Raw genomic sequence first — 23,805 nt, 5'->3', positions numbered from 1 at the left:
AGGCTGTCTTGATCTGTAATAAGTTTATTTTGTCTCTACATTTGGTTATTAATATATATATTATCCTCATCCTCCTTCTCAGTTCTATATATGCCGAAGGGATAGTGTAAAATCATTGAGAATACACAAACCAGGCATACAGGGTTTAGTAACTATGACTATGAATTCTGATAAACTGCTTATATTTCTTTTATCTTTCATTATACTAGAAATGTCAGTTTGTCAACCTCATGCTTGATATGGTAGAAATGAGTGATAAAGATATGGCTCAAGGTAAGGACAGAAAGCCTAGGGAAATAGAAGCATGTGATATGATAACCCCACTCAACCAAATGGACATTATTGAAGTGGTAAATGGTTTTGATTACATTTATTTTGTTTTTTTGTGGATCCAGTGCATAAAAAAATTAACTTAAAAAAGAAGGCTACTCTTGAGGCTGAAGGCTACAAAGAATCAATTATGGAAGAATGTTCAAGTCTTATATGAATCTGAGTGTGAATTCTTATCTTTTTTTTTTTTTTTTTTTTTTTACAGAATGCTGCCTTATGCAGATCTGCAATGAATCCTTGGAGAGGAGAGTTATTTGTCTTCCTGCTCTTCCCTGTATTAAAACCCAGTGACAACACAGCTAAGAGTAAGATATTAAATTTGTCCTTAGTTCTGTCTACAGGGTTACAGCTCTTTGGAATTTCTCACAAAGCTTTTCTCCAGGTTGGGATTCTACTCTGAGGAAGGATAAATTGGAGTAAGTTTCAGTTTTCTTTATCTAAAGTTCAAGATCACTGTTGCATCTCTGTTTTATCCTATGGTACATTGTATCATTGATGCCATTTCTTTCTACCTTTAGTAAATTTTCTTTCACTAGTTTTGTGATTCTTCCATGGTGCTGAAATTTGAGCATGGACCTTTGAGTACACAACAAAACAACCTGGGCAAACTGGAGTTGGTTATCAGTCTTTTCACTCTAAGAAGGTTCTGGGTTCATGATGCAAATTTGCCTATCCTAATCCCAATAGTATAGAGCTGTATATCAATCATTAAAAAAATAGTTCTCATCACTGAACTAAAATTATTGAAGAAGACATGTACCCATTTTAAAATAGCTTACTATGCATTAAATTTCATTTGGGATTGTATGTCCTTGACATAGTTACTCAATAGGGAAGGGAAAGAGTGTTGATTTAATGATATTTCACCTCAGTTGTTTTATATATAATAGATAATATGTAAAAAAAAAAATCCTGAAATACTCTGAAACTTACACATACACATTTTTTATCATGGAGTAAGAGGTAATTACAAAATTTAATTCTAATTTTGTACTTCTTCTGTGTGTAATAATTGGTGGAAAATGGATATTTTAGATTCTTTTTCTTTTCGATTTTTCTTCATAGCATCGAATAGGAAAGCCTAACAAATGAATAGTACCTTTTGTTTGCTTTCAGGGAAATGGGGTGATTTGGTCTATTCCATAAGCTCTTAAGCAAAAAAGAGATATTCCAAAATTGACAATAGATAAATTCCTATTTTAAAAAGGGAAGAAAGATTGTGTGTGTGTGTGTGTGTGTATACACACATCTATTTCTAGAATTCTCCACTTTGTAAGTAAAGCAAGGTGAAATGTTCTAATTGCTGATTGGTAGCTAACTCTGTAGTTCTTTTACCATTTATAAATCATATAAAATAGGTTAATGTTGGGTAATTATTTTTATGATTTTATCACTAAATACAGATATTATTGATATTTGGGCAATGAATACAAATAGTTTGAAAGCAAGGATTATCTTTATTGGTTATTGACAATTATTAGATAGTTTCAGTTCCCAAATAACATTTTCTTAAATTGATAGTGTGGTCATACATCTAGATGTTTGTTGTGAATGAAGCCAGACACATCTTCATAGGCCCATGAAGAAGTAACTGCTGTAGGAATAGTCCATAACTAGAAGCCAGAAAAAAAATATATGTCACAAGTGTGTTCAGACATTGGACTTTTGGTAGCACAGGATGATGATCCCTAAGAGAAGAAGCACATGAAGTGGTCATACCATTATCACAGCTTAATGACTGGAGGCACAGCACAGGGATGGGGAACACAAACAGAGCCAGGTAATCAAACAGAGTTAAGGAAGTAGAAATAAAAGCTCTGGAAGACTGTAGTGGAATGAACTTTGGGGGCAGAATATGAGAGTCGAGGGAGCCACATAGTGGGAAAGGTTTGGAAAAATGCAGGAGGGTCATCTTGAGTCTTTGGCTGAGTACTGATCTACATAAACATTGGGTGAAACTCCATGAAATTGGAGAAAGAACATGGGAAAGCCAAGGGTGAAGAACTTTTGGAGTTCACATGAGATAGAAGTAATTTGTATTCTTAAAAGCCAAAATGGAGACACCTCATGATACATTAGGCCTTAGTAGTGAAGGTGAGTTAGCCTTATAATCAAGAGTCTCTGGACACATTTACAAAGTTAAAAAGGAAGGCCTGAAAGGATTAATATAACCCACTTGTAACTTAACTGTCTCTGCCTGGTCAAAGTATAGTGCTCTTTAAAGGATGCAAAAAAAAAATCCTTTACTGAACAATATGAAATACACAATGTCCAGCATCTAGTCAAAAATTACTAGGCAATCAAAGAAGCAGAAAAAAAACAAATTTTCATCAGGAGAAAAATAACTTGATAGAAATAAATGCAGAAATAAATACATAAAGAAATTAACAAAGGTCTTTGAAAAGCTATGATAACTTCTGGTTTCTGGTCTAACAAACATGTAGAAATCTTGAAAATTGTCACTTCATTTTCATAAAAAGAAAAAAATGAACAAACTAAAAATCAACAATTATTTTTAGATATGTGATACCTCAGAGAGTTGATGGAAGGAACAATTAAACTGCAATTACTGAATTGTTGGAAGTTCAGTTTGGATGAGCTTGAGAGTTAGAAACTCCAGGCAAGCCCAGTCTTACAAGGTACTTCATGCTTATGAGAGTTTTACCTCCAATAGTCCCACTAGGTTCTCAGGATGAACATTAGAGAGAAATGCCCTCATGAGTCCCACAGTGTGAGGAGAAAGCAGCATTTTGAAATATTCCAAAAGCATTCTATTCTCCTTAACAAAGAAATGCCTTCTAAAGTAACTATTTTACCAAAATCTAACTGACTTGGGTTTTTTTTTTTCTTGCGGTACATGGGCCTCTCACCATTGTGGCCTCTCCCATTGTGGAGCACAGGCTCCAGACGCGCAGGCCCAGCGGCCATGGCTCACGTACCCAGACGCTCTGCGGCATGTGGAATCTTCTCAGACTGGGACACGAACCCGCGTCCCCTGCATCAGCAGGCGGGCTCTCAACCACTGCACCACCAGGGAAGCCCCTGACTTGAGTTTTAATAAAGCCTAACTGCCTTAGGAGAAAGGAAATAATAAAACTCCAGCCCCATTTCACCTTTGACGTGGGGAAAGGGAAATACCCAACTTCAGAAACCTACCCATTCTGTATCACCCAAGGTGAGAAAACTAGAAAAAGAGCAAATTAAATCCAAAGTAAGAAGAAAAGTAATAATAAAAATTAGAGTAGAAATCAGTGAAATTTAAAACAGAAATCAGTAAAGTCAACAAAACCAAAAGCTAGCTCTCTGAAAATATCAATGAAGTTGATAAACCTCTAGTCAAATTAACTAAGAAAAATAATGAGAACACACATTTACTAATACCAGAAGTGAAAAAAAAAAGGCTATCACTACTGATCCCATGGATATTTGAAAATATAATAAAGGAATATTATGAGCAACTTTTTGTCCACAAATTTGATAACCTATGTAAAATGTACCAATTATTTGGAAGATACAATGTACCAAAATTTACACGTGGAGAAATACATTATCTGAGTAGGATTATATATATATTAAAGAAATTGAATCATTATTAATAACCTACCAAGACAGGAAGCACCAAGCCCATATGTGTTCACTGGTGAATTCTACCAATATTTAAGGAAGAAATTTTACCAATCTCTTCCAGAAAATTGAAGCAGGGGGAATATTTCCTAGCTCATCTCTATAAGGTCAGCAATACCCTAATACCAAAGCCAGACAAAGAGAATATAAAAAAGGGGAAAAAAAAGACCAATAACTCTTGTAAACATGGTTGCAAAAATACTCAAAAAAGTGAAAATCAAATCCAGCAATGTCTAAAAAGAATTATGAACATAAACAAGTAGGATTTATTCCTGATATATATGACTAGTTCAACACTTAAAAATCAATTAATGTGTATTCCATCATGTCAGCAGGCTTAAAGAAAAAAATCACATAATTATATCGAGATGTGAAAAATGTTTGACAAAATATAATATTCATTCTTGATAAAAAAATCTCAACAATCTAGGAGTAGGGGGGATATTCTCCAACTTGATACAGAACATTTACATGAAACCTACAGCTAATATAAGACTCACTAGTGAGAAACCAGAATCATTTCTGCTAACTTCATGAAGAAGACAAAGATGTCCCCTCTCATCACTCCTATTTAGTATCATACTGGAAGTCCTAACTAATGAAATAACACAAGAAAAGGAAATAAATTATATACAGATAGGGAAAGAAGAAATAAAACTGTCTTCGTTCACAGATAACATGGTTGCCTATGTAGAAAACCCCAAATTGACATAAATACACCAGGAACTAAAAAGTGGCTACAGAAAAACTGTAGGATACAAGATAAATACACAAAAGTTAACTGCTTTCTTATTTAGCATCAAGGAACAAATGTAATTTGAAATAAAAACTAAAATATCATTTAAATTAGTTTAAGAAATGAAAACACTTAGTTATAAATCTCACAAAATGTGTACAAGATCCATATGAGGAAAACTACAAAACTCTGATGAAAGAAACAAAATAAATAAATAAATGGAGATGTATTCCATGTTCATCAACAGGAAGACTATATTGTCAAGATGTCACTCCTTCCCAGCTTGATCTACAGAGACAATAAAATTCCAATCAAAAACCCAGAAAATTATTTTGTGGATATTGACAAATGGATGTTAAGTTTATATGGGGGGGAGCAAAAGACCCAGAATAGCCAACACAATATTGGAGAACAAAGTTGGAGGAATGATGCCACCTGACTTCAAGACTTACTGTAAAGCTAAAGTAATCAAAACAGTGTGATATTGGTGAAAGAAGAGACAAAGATACCACTAGAATAGAATGGAGAGCCCAGAAATAGACCTACATAAATACAGTCAACTGATCTTTGACAAAGGAACAAAGACAATATAATTGAGCAAAGATAATCTTTCTAACAAATGGTGCTGAACAACTTGACAATCACATGCCAAAAAAAAAAAAAAGAATCTAGACACAGACTTTACACCCTTCACAAATATGAATTCTAAATGGATTACAGACCAAATATAAAGTGTAAACTTACAAAGCTCCTAGAAGAAACATAGGTGAAAACTTAGATGACCTTGGGAATGGCAATGACTTTTTAGATACAAACCAAAGATACACTTCATAAAAGACATAATTGATAACCTGGGCTTCACAAAAATCAGAAAATCTTGCTCTGTAAAGGAAAATCTCAAGAAAATGAGAAGACAAGCCACAGACTGGAAGAAAATATTTTCAAAAGACATATCTGATAAAGGACTATTATCCAAAATATACAAAGAACTCTAAAAACTCATCAATAAGTAAACAATACCTTGATGAAAAACTGGGTCAAAGATTTTAATAGACACCTTGCAAAAAAAGATATACAGATGGCAAATAAGCATATGAAAAGATACCTCACATCATATGTCATTAGGGAAATGCAAATTGAAACAACAATGGAATACCACTAAACACCTAAGAGAATGGTCAGAAAATCCAGAACACTGATAATTCCAAATGCTAGTGAGAATGTTCTTTGGTATCTACCCAAGGAGTTGAAAACATGTCCACACAAAAACCTTGACATGGATGTTTACAGCTGCTTTATTCATAATTGCCAAAACTTGGAAGCAACCAAGATGTTCTTCAGTAGAATAATTGATAAATTGTGGTACATCTAGGAATATTATTCAACACTAAAAAGAGATGGGCTATCAAGCCATGAAAAGACATGGAGGAGCCTTAAATGCATATTATTAAGTGAAAGAAAACAATATGAAATGACTACAAAGGTAAAACTATGGAGACAGTAAAAAGACCATTGGTTGCTAGGGATTGGTAGGGGATGAACAGGCAGGGCACAGAGGATTATTAAGGCAGTGAAAATACTCTTTATGGTACTATAGGGTATCATTTTGTTATACATTTGTTTGTACTCATGGAATGTGTAAAACATCAAGAGTGAACCCTAATGTAATATATGGATATTGGGTGATTATGATGTGTCAATATAGTTTTATCAGTTATAACAAATGTACCTATCTGATGGGGAATGTTGATAATGGGGGAAGCTATGCATGTGCAGGGGTAGAGGGCATGTGGGAAATCTCTGTACTTTCCCCTAAATTTGCACTGAGCCTAAAACTACTCTAAAAAAATAAAATCTTAAAAAATGAGCAGAAAATCTGAACAGACACCTTACCAAATAAGATATAAAGATGACAAATAACCACATGAAATGATGCTCAATATTATATGTCACTAGGGAATTTAAAAATGAAAACAATATACCAAATATACCACTGTATGAGTGCAAATTAAGACTTTATGTAGTGTTTATATATTGTAATATTTCTTCAAATAAATCTCTCCTATAAAAAAAAAAGATACCGGGCTTCCCTGGTGGTGCAGTGGTTGAGAGTCCCCCTGCGATGCAGGGAACGGGGGTTCGTGCCCCGGTCTGGGAGGATCCCACGTGCCGCGCTGGGCCCGTGAGCCATGGCCGCTGGGCCTGCGCGTCCGGAGCCTGTGCTCTGCAATGGGAGAGGCCGCGACAGTGAGAGGCCCGCGTACCGGAAAAAAAAAAAAAGATACCACTACAAACACCTACCAGAATGGCTAAAATCCAAAACACTGACAATATCAAATGCTAGTGAGGATGTAGAGCAAAAAGAAATCTTATTCATTGCCAATGGATGTGTCAAATTTTACAGCCATTTTGGGAGAAATTTTCTTACAAACCTAAGCATAGTTTCACCATATGACCCAGCAGTTGCCATCCTAGGTATTTACTTAATTAAATTCAAAACTTATGATCACACAAAAACTTGCACACAAATGTTTAAAGCAGTTTTATTCATAATTGCCAAAACCAGGAAACAAGATGTCCTTCAATTGATAAACTGTGGTACATCCAGACCATGGACTGTTATTCAGCACTAATAAGAAATGAACTACCAAGCTATAAAAAGACATGAAGGAGCCTTAAGTGCATATTGTCAGGGAAAGAAAGCAATCTGAAAAGGCTACACAATGGATAATTTCAAATATATGACATTCTGAAACTAGCAGAACTAAAGAGACAATAGAAGGACCAGTGGTTGCCAGAGATTAGGGTGGTGGGAGAGGGGGATGAATAGGTGGAGAAAAGGGGATGATTTAGGGCAGGCATACTATCTGTATGATACTGTAATGGTGGATACATGACATTATGTATTTGTCAAAACCCATAGAAGTATACACATAAAGAGCAAAGGCTAACATAAACTATTTACTTTAATTAATGATAATATATCAATAGGCTCATCCATTGTAATGTTACCACACTACCCTGAGATACTAAACATGGGGGAAACTGTCTACAGAGTTTAGGGGAAAGTGAGTGTATACTGGAATCTTTGTACTTTCTGCTTACTCTTTTCTGGAAAATTAAAGTGGCTCTAAAAATATAGTCTATTAATTTAAAAACAGCTATGATAATCATTAGAACTCTGCTAAAGGGTATAAAAGAAAACCTGAACATGATGAGATCTTAAACACAATAATTGTAATGAAGTTGTAAACAAAATTCAAATAGAATGTCTAAAGATAAAATGTACAATATGTACTTGAAATTTAAAAAATACACTAAATGTTATTAAAAGTATATTAGGCACAGGAAAGGAAACATTATTATACTTAAAGGCATATTAATAAGAAGTATGTTAAATAAGTCATAGAAAAAGATGAAAATAGTGGCCATTGATTAGAGGGGCATTATCAAGCATTATAATATATTTTTAATTGGAGTCCTAGAAGAAGAGAAGAAAGAGAATGAGGCAGGGAAAAAATGTGATAAAATAATGATTAAAGGTTTATAAATTTGATGGCTATAACAGACACACAAATTCAATAATTAAAAAAATAAAAGCAGAATAGTGATAATGAAAGCAATACCAAGGTTTACCACAATGAAATCACTGAAAACCAGTCTTAATGAGAAAAATCTTAAAAGAAGGTAGAAGAAAAAAAGACACATGCCAAACAGAGAAACATACATCAAAATGAAAGCAGACTTCTTGTCAGAAACTATAAAACCAGAAGACAATGGCATAAGATCTTTAAGATGCTAAAAGAAAATTATTTCTTGATGTAGAATTGTATACTTATCACAACATCTTTCAAAATTGAAGACAAAATATGTTTTCAGACCAAGAAAATTTGTGAGAATTCAAGAAGATTCACACTAAAAGTAATACTTAAGGAAAATTTTCATACAGAAATTGATGGGTACCAAATATATATTTAAATCTACAAAAGGAGTGAGAGTGCTAGAGATGGTAAATATTTGAATAAATATAGAAGGCATTTTTTCTCACTTTAAAAAAAATTCTGTAGAAGATAATTTCCTGTTCATTATTAATAAATATACTTAATATTTATTATTAAGAAATAATAACAATGCATGGTGAATTTATAGTATTAGTAGAAATGAAATATATGGCAACAACAGTACAAACAAAGTGGAAAAGTGAATGTGTAGATACACTCTTATAAGGTTTTAACACTATATTGGAAGTGATAATAATATAATCTTAATGTAGACTCTGATAAATTAAAGATGAATATGGTAAACTCTAAAGCAATTACTAAAAAAGAAAAAAAAGAACAATGTGAGATAACTCATAGTACAGATATAATATAATCATAAAATTAATCTCAAACTCACTAATATAAAAAATGCAGAAATATTTGAGAAGGGAAACAAAGATCAGATGGAACAAATAGAAAATAGAAAGATGATAGATTTAACTTCAATATTATTGATAGCCACACTGAATATATTGTGCTGTCTGATACTATAGTCACATTTAGGTATCAGGCACATGTGTGGCTAGGCCAAATTGAAATGTGATGTAAGTATAAAACATGCATTGGATTTCAAAGACTTAGTATGAGTTAAAATAATGTAAAATATTCAGTAATATATTTTTACATTGATCATATGTTTAAATGGTAATATATTTGGATAAATAAAATAATGTTATTAAAATAATGTTTTACCCTTTTTTTGGTGTGTCTAGTAAAATTTTTTAAAATTACATATGTAACTAATATTTGTGGCTCACATTTTACTTTTATTGGATGGCACTGGCCCAAATACTCCAGTTAAAAGTAAATATTGTCAGATTGGATGGAAACCAAGACCTATATATATGTTGTCTACAGGTAATCCACTTTAAGTATAAAGACATTAAGTTAAAGAATGGAAAAAGTTATAATAGTAAAACACCACGTAAATGAAACCTGGAGTGTTCGTATTATATCAGACCAAGTTGACTCAGAGCAAGGAAAAATGCCAGGACAAGAGAGACATTATATCTTAATAAAGAGGTCAGTTTATCAAGAAGCTATAAGAATTCTAAATTCAACCAATAAGTTTGAAATATGTGAATAAATAACAGCAGACTGGCATCTTAAGAAATGCTAAATCAAGCTAAAACAATTTATTCAGGCTGATAGGAAATGATAACCAGATAAAAACTGGATCCTCAGAAAGAAATGGTAAATATCTGGGTAAATGCAAAACACTGTTTCTCTTTCTCTCTCTCCATCTCTCTCTCCCCCTCTCCCTCCCCCCCCCTATATATACATATATATATAGGGTTGGCCAAAATGTTTGTTCAGATTTGCCCATTAAATTAGACCTTATCTTATTAGATTTATAAACCGTGTAGGCTCATTTATATATATAGTTGCACTGTTTCTACAGTTTATATGAATTGGTACAGTTTTAACTCTATATTGGTTAGGAAAAACTAAATATGTGTTTAAAAAAAAGCTATAGTTAATGAGACAATAGATAAAATAAAATTTTAAAGATATTCAAAAAATCCAAAAAGAAATGAGGAAAGCGGAAGTAGACTAGCTAAAAAAAAAGTAAAGGGGACACATGAAAAACTATATGGAAGATCTAAATTAAGTCATATCAATAATTATATTAAATATTAGAAACTAAACACTAAATTAAAAAACTCTACCCAAAGGGATAAAAGACCCAACCATATGCCATCTAACAGAGATACAGTTCAAGTAAAAATACATAGAAAAATGCAAAAATTCTAAGAAAAGAAAGCACAACCATGTTCATAAGCAATGTACTTAAAACTTACAGATAAATTCTAAGTAAATGGCTGAAGATGAGAAATATATATACCATGCCAAGGGTAAGCAAAAAAAGGCTACAGTGGCTGTGTTAATAATACATAAAATTGACCTTAACACAAAGTGTATTCCTAAAGATAGAGAGATTTCATAATGATAAAACTCATCTCATTAGGAAGACAAAATTATCATAACTGTATGTGTGCTTAAGAATAAAGTTTCAAAATACATGAAGCAAAAATTAACAGGATTAAATAAAGAAACAGATAATTGGAAAAATAAAAATAGATTTTGATAGAGATTTTCTCCTCTTTCAGAAATTGATAGAGAAACTAGACTTTAAACAATCAAAACCAATTCAGCTTCAAAGAAACTAAAGTTTCAAATAATTCAATATATGCACATGGAGATGTGCAAGATGTGCATATAAAAGTGAAAATAAAAATTAATCTTTAAAAATTTTGGCTCAATTTTCTATGTTTCATATCAGAAGATGAAACAATGTCTTTTATATAAAATATCGAGAATTAGATTTACTTTCTTTTATTCTGATGTCTTTGTAAAAAGCTGTTGTCTATTTTGATTAACCTTGAAAACAAACATTCAGAATAAGGGCAAAAGATAGCAAATATATGACACTTAAGCCCTATTCTAAACTAAGTCAACACCACCTTTGCTTCCCATTCTTATTTAGAAGTTAATGGCAAAAAAAAGTCAATGGCTAAAACTGACAGTATTTTTTTTTTTAACATCTTTATTGGAGTATAATTGCTTTACAATGGTGGGTTAGTTTCTTCTTTATAACAAAGTGAATCAGCTATACATATACATATATCCCCTTATCTCTTCCCTCTTGCATTTCCCTCCCTCCCACTCTCCCTATACCACCCCTCTAGGTGGTCACAAAGCACTGAGAGCTGATCTCCCTGTGCTATGTGGCTGCTTCTCACTAGCTATCAATTTTACATTTGGTTGTTTATATATGTCCATGCCACTCTCTCACTTTGTCCCAGCTTACCCTTCCCCCTCCCCGTCTCTTCAGGTCCATTCTGTAGTAGGTCTGTGTCTTTATTCCCATCCTGCCCCTAGGTTCTTCATGACCATTTTTTGTTCGTTTGTTTGTTTTTAGATTCCATATATATGTGTTAGTATACGGTATTTGTTTTTCTCTTTCTGACAGTATTTTTTGAAAAAGAAAATTATCACAAAGCATCTCAAATTCAAAAATCTTTCAGGTATGGGAAATATAACTTTGTTTTATGTCTCATAGTCCAGATGGAGTGTTTGCTTTTCACCATTTAAGTCTGGGATGCATCTAGTGGTTGCAATGCACCATGATCTTTTTATATGGAAAACATGGTTCTTATATAGTGGTCAGTATGGTATGACATTTCAGTAGACATAAAGTGATAAAGATATATTTCTTAAGGAGACCTTCAAGATGGCGGAGGAGTAAGACATGGAGATCACCTTCCTCCCCACATATACATCAGAAATATATCTACATGTGGAACAACTCCTACAGAACACCTACTGAACGCTGGCAGAAGACCTCAGACTTCCCCAAATTCAAGAAACTCCCCATGTACCTAGGTACGGCAAAAGGAAAAAGAAAAAACAGAGACAAAACAATAGGGACAGGACCTACACCACTGGGAGGGAGCTGTGAAGGAGGAAACGTTTCCACACACTAGGAAGCCCCTCCACTGGCAGACAGGGCTGGTGGGGGGGAAGCTTTGGAGCCACGGCGGAGAGCACAGCAACAGGGGTGTGGAGGTCAAAGCAGAGAGATTCACACACAGAGGATCAGTGCCGACCAGCACTCACCAGCCTGAGAGGCTTGTCTGCTCACCCGCTGGGGCAGGCGGGGGCTGGGAGCTGAGGCTCGGGCTTTGGAGGTCAGATTCCAGGGAGAGGACTGGGGTTGGCTGCGTGAACACAGTCTGAAGTGGTAGTGTGCCACAGCTAGCTGGGAGGGAGACCGGGAAGAAGTCTGGAACAGCCTAAGAGGCAAGAGACCATTGTTTTGGGATGCACGAGGAGAGGGGATTCAGAGCACCGCCTAACTGAGCTCCAGAGATGGGCGCGAGCCACAGCTATTAGCGTGGACAACAGAGAAGGGCATGAAATGCTAAGGCTGCTGCTGCAGCCACCAAGAAGCCTATGTGCAAGCACAGGTCACTATCCACACCTTCCCACCCGGGAGCCTGTGCAACCTGCCACTGCCAGGGTCCCATGATCCAGGGACAACTTCCCTAGGAGAACACACAGCATGCCTCAGTCTGTTGCAACGTCACGCTGGCCTCTGCCGCCACAGGCTTACCCTGCATTCCGTACCCCTCCCTGCCCCCGGACTAAGTGATCCAGAGCCCCGTAATCAGCTGCTCCTTTAACCCCGTCCTGTCTGGGTGGGAACAGATGTCCACAAAGATGGGGTCAAATCCAAAGCTGAACCCCGGGAGCTGTGCGAACAAAGAAGAGAAAGGGAAATCTCTCCCAGTATCCTCAGGAGCAGTGGATTAAATCTCCACAATCAACCTGATGTACCCTGCATCTCTGGAATACCTGAATAGACAATGAATCATCCCAAAATTGAGGCAGTGGACTTTGGGAGTAACTGTAGACTTGGGGTTTGCTATATGCGATATACTGGTTTCTAGTTTTATGTTTATCTTAGTTTAGTATTTAGAGTTTATTATCATTTGTAGATTTGTTTCTCTCTTTTTAAAAAGTATATAGATATATATTTTTTCCTTTTTCTCTTTTTGTGAGTGGGTATGTGTATGCTTCTTTGTGAGATTTTGCCTGTATAGCTTTGCTTTTACCATTTGTGCTAGGATTCTGTCTGTCCGTTTTTTTTTTTTTTTCTTTAGTATAGTTTTTAGTGCTTGTTATCATTGGTGGATTTGTTTTTTGGTTTGTTTGCCCTCTTCTTTTGTTCTTTTTTCTTTATTACTTTTAAAATTTTTTGTATTTTTAATAATTAAAAAAATTTTAACTTTAATAACTATTTATTTTTTCTTTATTTATTTTTTCTCCTTTTTTCTGAGCTTGTCAACCTGTGTGGCTGACAGGTTCTTGGAGTTCTGGCTGGGTGTCAGGCCTGTGCCTCTGAGGTGGGAGAGCCAAGTTTAGAACGTTGGTCCACCAGAGACCTCCCAGCTCCATGTAATATCAAACATCAACAGATCTCCCAGAGATCTCCATCTCAACGCTAAGACCGAGCTCCACTCAACGAACAGCAAGCTACAGTGCTGGACACCCTATGCCAAACAATTAGCAAGACAGGAACACAACCCCACCCATTAGCAGAGGGGCTGCCTAAAATAATAAGGTCATAGACACCCCAAAACACACCACCAGACGTGGCCCTGCCCACCAGAAAGACAAGATCCAGCCTCATCCCCCAGAACGCAGGCACTACTCCCTTCCACCAGGAAGTTTACACAAACCACTAAGCCAACCTTAGCCACTGGGAGCAGACACCAAAAACAATGGGAACTACCCCGTAGCCTGCTAAGACAAGACCCCAAACACAGTAAGTTAATCAAAGTGAGAAGACAGAGAAACACACAGCAGATGAAGGAGCAAGGTAAAAACCCATCAAACCAAACAAATGAAGAGGAAATAGGCAATCTACCCAAAAAAGATTTCAGAGTAATGATAGTAAAGATGATCCAAAATCTTGGAAACAGAATGGAGAAAATACAGAAAACGTTTAACAAGGACCTAGAAGAACTAAAGAGCAAGCAAATAATGATAAACAACATAATAAATGAAATTAAACATTCTCTAGAAGGAATCAATAGCAGAATAACTGAGGCAGAAGAGTGGAGAAATGACCTGGAAGATAAAATAGTGGAAATAACTACTGCAGAGCAGAATAAAGAAAAAAGAATGAAAAGAATTGAAGACAGTCTTAGAGACCTCTGGGACAACATTAAATGCACCAACATTCAAATTATAGAGGTCCCAGAAGAAGAGAAAAAGAAAGGGACTGAGAAAATATTTGAAGAGATTATAGTTGAAAACTTCCCTAATATGGGAAAGGAAATAATCAAATCCAGGAAGCACAGAGAGTCCCACACAAGATAAATCCAAGGAGAAACATTCCAAGACACATATTAATCAAACTATCAAAAATTAAATACAAAGAAAAAATATAAAAAGCAGCAAGGGAAAAGCAACAAATAACATAGAAGGGAATCCCCATAAGGTTAACAGCTGATCTTTCAGCAGAAACTCTGCAAGCCAGAAGGGAATGGTAAGACATACTTAAAGTGATGAAAGGGAAAAACCTACAACCAAGATTACTCTACCCAGCAAGGATCTCATTCAGATTTGACAGAGAAATTAAAACCTTTACAGACAAGCAAAAGCTAAGAGAATTCACCACCACCAAACCAGATTTACAACAAATACTAAAGAAACCTCTAGGCAGGAAACACAAGAGAAGGAAAAGACCTACAATAACAAACCCACAACAATTAAGAAAATGGTAATAGGAACATATATATTGATAATTACCTTAAATGCAAATGGATTAAATGCTGCCAACAAAAGACAAAGACTGGCTGAATGGATACAAAAACAAGACCTGTATATATGCTGTCTACAAGATACCCACTTCTGACCTAGGGACACATACAGACTGAAAGTGGGTGGATGGAAAGACATTCCTTGCAAATGGAAATCAAAAGTAAGCTGGAGGAGCAATACTCATGTCAGACAAAATAGATTTTAAAATAAAGACTATATCAAGAGACGAAGAATAATACTACATAATGATCAAGGGATCAATCCAAGAAGAAGATATAACAATTGTAAATATTTATGCACCCAACATAGGAGCACCTTAATACATAAGGCAAATGCTAACAGCAATAAAAGGGGAAATCAACTGTAACACAATCATAGTAGGGGACTTTAACACCCCATTTTCACCAATGAATAGGTCATCCAAAATGAAAATAAAAAAGGAAACACAAGCTTTAAATGATACATTAAACAAGATGTACTTAAATGATATTTATAGGACATTCCATCCAGAAGCAACAGAATACACTTTCTTTTCAAGTGCTCATGGAACATTACCCAGGATAGATCATATCTTGGGTCACAAGTCAAGCCTTGGAAAATTTAAGAAAATTGAAATCATATCAAGTATCTTTTCTGGCCACAATGCTATGAGACTAGGTATCAATTACAGGAAAAACTCTAAAAAGTATAGACACATGGAGGCTGAACAGTACATGACTAAATAACCAAGAGATTGCTGAAGAAATCAAAGAGGAAATTAAAAAATACCAAGAAACAAATGACAATGAAAACACAATGACCCAAAAACCTGTGGGATGCAGCAAGAGCAGTTCTAAGAGGGAAGTTTATAGCAATACAATCCTACCTCAAGAAACAAACATCTCAAATAAACAACCTAACCTTACACCTAAAGTAATTAGAGAAAGGAGAACAAAAAACCCCAAAGTTAGTAGAAGGAAAGAAATCATAAAAATCAGATCAGAGATAAAGGAAAAAGAAATGAAGGAAATGATAGCAAAGATCAATAAAACTAAAAGTTGGTTCTTCAAGAAGATAAACAAAATTGATAAGCCATTAGACAGACTCATCAAGAGTCTGATTACAGTCTTTATACTTTCTATTTTTTTGTCCTGTCTTATTGCTCTAGACCTTTAGTCAAAGAAGTGGTAAGAGTGAACATCCTTGCCTTCTCCCCAATTTCAGGGGGAAAGCATTAATGCTTTCAACACTAAATGCTAGGCATAGGATCTTTATAGATGCTCTTTATCAGGCTGAGGAACTTCCTTTCTATTTTTAGTTAGAGAATTTTAACATGTTTGGGTGTTTAAGTGTTTTAACTTTTTTTAAACATCTATTGAAGTGATCGTACAATTTTTCTGTTTAAATCTATGAATAAGGTGAACAAAATTGATATTTTGAGTTATTAATCAACCTTGCAATTCTGTTAGAAACTCCACTTGCTCATTTTACATATTATTGGATTCAATTTGTTATTATGTTTTAAGGACTTCTGGGTCTGTGTTTATAAAGGATATTGGTCTGCAATTTCTTTACTTATAATATCTTTGTCTTGGTTTGATAGAGTATTATTGGCCTTACAAAATCAGTTAGGAAGCGTTTCTTTTACTTCTATTTTCCAAAACATTTTGTTCAGGATTGTTGCTATTCTTCCTTAAAGCTGGATAGAATTCACCAGAGAAATTATGTAGCCTAGAATTTTATTTGTAGGGAGATTTTTAAGTAAAAGTCAAATTTTCTTAATAGTTAAAAACTCTAGTGTTTTACAAAGAATTTGGTATGTCATCAAGTTTGCCAAATGAACTTGCCTAAAGATTTTATAACATCCCTCATTATCAGATTAATGTTTGTAGGTTCTGTAATTATGTTCTTTCTGTTTCATTCCTGATAGCTGAAATCTGTGACTTTTCCTTTTTTTTTTTTTTCTTGGTAAATCTAGCTAGACATTTTTCAAGTTTACTTTTTTCTTCAAAGTACCACTTCATGGTTCTGTTCATTTTCTCTACCTTTGGCTTTTTACTTATTGTCTTATGCTCTTATCTTTTTAAAAAATTTTCTTCCTTCTACTTAATTTGGGTTTACGTTATGCTTCATTTTTTAGCTTCTTAAAGTAGAATCTTAAGATAATAGATTCTAGAACTTTCTTTTCAATATAAACATATTAAATCTATACATTTTCCTGTAAGAAATATTTTAGCTGCATCCCACAGATTTTGTTATGTTTTCATTTTCTTTTAAACTATTTTCTAAGTTCCTTTGTGATTTTTTTCTTTGACTCATGGGTTATTCTGAAATATTTTGCTTACTGTCCAAATTGTGGAATATTCTTTTATATATCCTACTATGTCCTTTTTCTGGTCCATGATAAAATCCAGGTTCTCTCATTTCATTTAGTTGTCATGTCTCCGTGTTTTCTGATAGTTCTTCAGTCTTACTCAGACACATTAAAAAAAAATGCTGGTACCGGTAAGGTTTTTATTTTTTTGGTAGAATGTCTCTCAATTTTAATTTTTATGATGTTTTTGTGTGATTATATTGAGGTTAAACATTTTTGGTAAGAATACCACAGAATGGATGTTATGCCCTACTCAGTGCGTCGTGTAAGAAGGTAGATGTTTTTGAAGTATTTTGTTACTAGTAACGTTAAATTTAATCCTTTTTTTAAGGCATCTCCACTGTAAAGTTAGCATTTTATAGTGACATGTATCTCATGGGGAGATACTTTGACACTATGCAAATATTTAGTTTCTCAGTATACCTATGCCACTAATTTTAGCATCCCTCAAAGGTTCTTCCTTGTAATAATTATTACTGCAGGGTTGGCAAATTGATGATTTTATATTTTCTTTACTCCTATATTTAACGATTAAAACTTTACTGTAAGGAAGAGCTGGCCCTTCTCCCTTTTTTGTTTATGTATTCAATTATTTATTATATCGGTATGAACTCATGGATATTTTATCTTCTTCTCTAGGTTGTAAATCTAACACTATCCTTATTATTTTATTGGTCAAATTTTCTCAGATTTAGCTATGAGAGCTCCTTCAGGTTGAGTTCTATGTCCTCTTCACATGTCTCCATCATTTTTTTTGAGCACTTCCTTACTTTCTGGCATCACAAAATGTTCCAAGCTCATCTTACACTTTCCCTGCCCAATCCTGATGGCAAACATTTCTCCCAGGAGCCTTGATTCCTTCAATTAGAGAACAGTATTCTCATTGCTAGTGGGGTGTCAAAAGGGCTTCTAGGCCCTTTTGCTAGAGGAGGTAGGAAACATATATGTATCCACTCATACTTTCATACACATCTACATTTCTACATTTATCTGTCTGTCTGTGTACTAAAAACGATGACCATACCAATGCTTTTTTCCCCCAATCTGACACTATAGTATTCATTCTAGCCTTCCCCTTTCCCTTACTTGTAACTCCATTCTCTGACAGTAGACAACATGGCTTTCATTATCCATAATATATTTACTTTTTGCTCAGTCCTAGCATACACACAAAGTAATTTCATATTTAAAAAGTCATAACCTTGTGAAAAACACAGTTACAAACTGGAGTGTAATATTCGTGCACAGCTCTTTTTGTCTTTAGCCTTACAGATATAGTCAAATAGTGTTTGTTTTTTTTAAAGACTTAAAAAGAATTTTTTAAACATCTTTATTGGAGTATAATTGCTTTACAATGGTGTGTTAGTTTCTGCTTTATAACAAAGTGAATCAGCTATACATATACATATGTCCCCATATCTCTTCGCTCTTGCGTCTCCCTCCTTCCCACCCTCCCTATCCCACCCCTCTAGGTGGTCACAAAGCACAGAGCTTATCTCCCTGTGCTGTGCGGCTCCTTCCCACTAGCTAGCTATTTTACATTTGGTAGTGTATATATGTCCATGCCACTCTCTCACTTTGTCCCAACTTACCCTTCCCTCTCCCTATGTCCTCAAGTCCATTCTCTATGTCTGCATCTTTATTCCTGTGAAAGACTTCTTTGGTTGGCTCTTTTTCTGCCCCAATCCTATCAGTGTGATAATATTTATCATTTGTAATAGAGTTAAGTTCATTTGCTACATTTTGCATTCCATTTTGCATGTGCCATATTCTGGCAGATTTTAATTATTTATTTTGGGGATATGTGAAACATCATCACGGTTCTAAGAGTCATAGCTCAAAAAATGTTCAGCAAAGTGTCACTTCTCCCTCTTCTCTGTGTCGTGTTTCATTTCCCCATTCTTCTACCCCATTCCCACCCATGCTCTGAGGGTAAACAGTCTCTTGTTCCAGATTATTTTTCCTATATATCTTTTGCAAAGAAGGTCATGCATACATATTTTCTTAAATCCTATTTTTTCTTATATGAAGTGTTGTATACTGTAGAGATTCTTGTGCACTTTGCTTTTATCACTTAATAGTTTATTATGTTCAATATCAAAATAGTTAACATAGTTACAAGAGCTCTAATAACATCCTTATTTTCTAGTTTCATGATCCTTCTCTTTTCTGATTTTGTTTCAGTTGTCTGATATACTCCTGATTGTGACTCATGTTTTCTTTCTCCTTGGCATGTTTAGTCCTTTTTTTTTCTTATGCTGGAATTGTGTCTGCATGGTTGTTGTTTTCCTTTAAAGAGTGCTGTACTTTCATCTGGCAGGCAGTTTAAGTTACTTACAGATCTGCTTGATCTCTTTAAGGCCTCCTTTTGTTACGGTTAGCCTAGAATAGGCTTCACTCCAGATATAGTTTAGCTCTGCTACTAAGGCATGACCCCATGGGCTATCACCAGGAACTCTCCGTGGCCAGATCAAATGTCTTTCTACTTTCTGGAAACTCTGGGACTTGTTCAGCTTACAAGTTACTAATTATCCTTTGTTCAGCCTCATGAACTTGAACTCTACACATGCACTGATTAGTTCTCAGCAAAAATGCAAGGGTATCCCAATCATTTTTCTGAAGCTATTTCTCTTCATACTTCTTTCCTTTCGGGAACTTTGCTGTGCAATCTCAGCACACTCCTCCACGGTTTCTATATCCTCAACTCAGCAAAACTTTGAGGCTCTGCTTCGATTCCCTCTTCCTGTGCCCATGATTCAAAAAACTGCAACCAAGCAGAAAACTGGGGTGATTATATGCTAATCTTGTTTGTTTCATTTCTCTCAAGGTTCACTATTTGTTCTGTTTATTGTACAATGCCTGAAACCAGTTGATACATACATTTTGTTCAGCTATCTAGTTTTTACCTCACAAAAGCAAGTTTGGTTTTTGTTATTACATCAGGTTTGAGGGCAGAAGTTTGCCCATTCTTAAGTTGTTTTTATCAAATTATAAACAACACCTACTAGCCAGTATGCCACCTTTGTGCAACATGGGATCAGTTGTCCATTCTTTAAGACACTTAGTCACCATCTGCAAATTGTGGCAGTAAATAATATGCCGATCTTTGATGACTGTGATGTGAACAGTGCTCCTGGAGCTGTGTAAAGTATAACCTACACAAGCATGAATTGTGACTCTGGAAGGATTCTAGAAACAGACAAAAATTACTGCTGCCACAACCTGTAGAATGTAGAATTCTGGTTGCAGAATAAAATGGAGACTGTGATCTTACTTTTTTGTTAGAGGCTATGATGGCTCAAGGGGATTCTTAAAACAGATTAGAAACATCTTGACTACTATGGGAAACAGAAATATAATTAAAGAAGTATGAGAAACTAATAAATATATACATTGAGAAGAACGTGGTGGAAAACAAGTCAAATGGTTGGATGCTGGAAACTAAACTATAGGATGTGATGCAATGATGAAATTGGGGATTCCCAGGATGTATATAATTATACATTATATGCATACATAGATTATGTATATTAATATTATGTGTTCTACAGAATCACACATAATAGCTACTCCTTGAACCATCTTTATTTAGGAGAAATTAATTTAAATAAGCAACAGAAAGACTACTTTAACTGAAAGACAAAAATTATATGTGAAAGTGTGGAGAACCTGTCCCTCTTGATACTCTTGATGGTTGACAGGTGAACCGTGGGATTGAGATCTTTTTTAGACCCACTAGCAGGACTAAATAATTCTCTGTCCTTAGCAACTTCTGTGTGTGTGTGTGTGTGTGTGTGTGTGTGTGTGTGTGTGTGTGTGTGTGGTACACGGGCCTCTCACCGCTGTGGCCTCTCCTGCTGCAGAGCACAGGCTCCAGACATGCAGGCTCAGCGGCCATGGCTCACGGGCCCAGCCGCTCCACGGCATGTGGGATCTTCCCGGACTGGGACACGAACCCGTATCCCCTGCATTGGCAGGTAGACTCTCAACCACTGCGCCACCAGGGAAGCCCCTTAGCAATTTCTTGAGTTACTGCCTAGGCATTTATATTATGGAAGTTCTATAACTTCATCTAACAGTTATTGACCACCTACTAGCCATTATGACATGTAGTGCAATGACAAATAAGACATTATCTTTGTCTTTGAGCATTTTATAGTATGGCAGGAGGGACAGACAAAAGAGTAGTTTCAATAGAAGTGATACCTCTCCAGAAAGAAACATGTATGAAAGATGAAACTTTAAGGGGTGTTAGTTGGACAGAGGCATCCTCCCAAATCATTACAATCTACAGATCTCTCTCACTACATATATAACTCCATGCACTTACATATATACACATATACACACTTAAATTTGTATGCTCATTTAGAGCACAGTGTCTATGAGTCCTTGCAAATTATTAATTAAACAGAAGGCGTATTAAAGTTTTTGCTTCAAATTAAACATCCTCTATCATCAAATGTAGATTTTCATTTTGTTCTGACAAGTATAATTTAATTTTAGTAACTACCATGTTTCATGTAACACTATCACATGCATCAGGCTATATCTGGTGATAATACAGTTACAATTGTGTGAGAGTTTTCTGCCACGTGCTGCTGTTTTTGCAATGAAACTCAGTGAGTTTGCTACTGTTCCCAATGAAATTTAGCAGATAAGTTGCAAAGCTGAATGAAGATTATTGAGATCCAATGCAATACTGAATCCTAAGGCTTGAAACAGTGGCTTCCTGGGGAGTGATAGAACTTTTTGCTTTGGTTTGTCTCACACTATTACTAGTAGACAAGGAGCAGTGTTTCCAAATGAATCACACCCATGGTTCTTGTGAGCACCAAAATTGATGTCCTACTAGGAAAGATGTGGCAGCTCTTTACATTGAGAAACAGAAGGGCAGACCTGTGGTATAGTATCATTGGGGAAATCTCAGAACTGTATTAGAATATAATTTACTAAAAGGACAGTTTGCCCATTGTATTAGTTTCTTATTGCTGCTAAAATAAATTACTACAGTCTTAGTATCTCAAAACAACAACAGTGTATTATCTTACAGTTCTAAAGTTCAGACATCTGAAATAGTCTTATGTGGCTAAACCCAAAGTATCGGCAGGGCTTTCTGGAGACTCTAGGGAAGTGTTTCATTCCTTGCCTTTTCCAGCTTCCAGAGGCTGCCCACATTCCTTGGCTCAGGGTTTCTTTCTAAATTCAAAGCTAGCAATCACATCATTCCAACCTTGGCTTCAATTGTCATATTTTCTTTTCTCTCTCTCCTCCTCTCATGCCTATTTCACTTATAAGGATCTTTGTAATTATATTGAGTCTACCTGGATAATCTTCCCATCTCAATCACATCTGCGAAATTTCTTCTGCTATGAAGGTATCATAGTCACAGGTCCCAGGAGTTAGCACATGGACTTTTTTAGGGGCCATTATTATGCCTACCACACCCAGGATGTCACTGTTTTTGGTAAATTTCCCCATGTTATTAATTTTGACAAGTTGTATTAGTAGGCTGATAATATTAAAAAGTTTATGTTGAGTTGCGGATTTAAATTGGGCATAGGGAACAATTCAAGGTAAATTTAACTAATTATAAAAAATCTCTTTGAGATGATGCAATAACTTCTCATGTTGAATCTGCTACTGGAAATGCTTGGAAGCAAGGAGGCCTTGCATATTTAAAATATTTGAGTTATATTTCTGTAAAAGAAGATGTCCAGTGTCTGCAAATATGCTTGCTTTCTCTCTATTCCTGGTGCAGTATCTGTCCATTGGTTATTGCTGAGCATGGTACCTACCACATAGCACTTGGTCAAAAACTCCTTGTTGTTTTGTTATAGAACTTAATTGATTCTGTGTTATTGGTGGCTGAGCAGAGAATCAGGTTTTCTGAGGACACAGAACTATTTAGCTCTGAGAGTAGATTTTTGGGAAAAAAAAAAAAAAAAAAGACCTAAGCCCCATCCTATTAAATATCTCCTAGGCATCAGGAAATGTATGTGTCTATAGCCATTTTGCTTAACTGCAATGGGATATTTAAGGCAAGATAGTCTAGGGTCCTAGTGTGTTTTTCTTTTGTTGAAGCATTTCTGCCAGGGCAGAGTCCGCCTCTGATTTTGAGCAGAAACCCAGAGTACCTTGAGGCCACTGCTAACAGTGGAATTGTTTCTCCTCCTTTGCCCCCTCAGCACTGACTTGGAAGTTGGAGAAGGAAATGTGTTGCATTGTGCATTGTGCTGAAATCCTCCACATCACCGGATGGGATGAGACTTAGTGGTAGTAGGTGTTAGCATTACTGAGCACATGTTCTTGACGATTCATCTTTCTGTGTGAACTAATATTCTCTTATGATGTTGTCTCATTAAGGAGCAGGATGATGGGATTTTGAA

At 35.4% G+C, this 23,805-nt stretch overlaps 1 long non-coding RNA gene across 1 annotated transcript in view; it reads left to right on the top strand.

The window, feature by feature from the left end:
- The first annotated feature begins 540 nt into the window (after positions 1-540).
- Positions 541-23,805, top strand: part of LOC136794671 (uncharacterized) — a 47,733-nt gene continuing 24,468 nt past the window's right edge. The window contains exon 1 of the long non-coding RNA XR_010841746.1: positions 541-635. This is a non-coding gene — a long non-coding RNA (uncharacterized lncRNA). The remainder of the gene's footprint in view (positions 636-23,805) is intronic.

The sequence above is a fragment of the Kogia breviceps genome, chromosome 8 (genome assembly GCF_026419965.1).
Source record: "Kogia breviceps isolate mKogBre1 chromosome 8, mKogBre1 haplotype 1, whole genome shotgun sequence".
Taxonomy (NCBI): domain Eukaryota; kingdom Metazoa; phylum Chordata; class Mammalia; order Artiodactyla; family Physeteridae; genus Kogia; species Kogia breviceps.
Note: the sequence above shows the minus strand (reverse complement) of the source record. Positions and strands in the feature narration are given on the sequence as shown.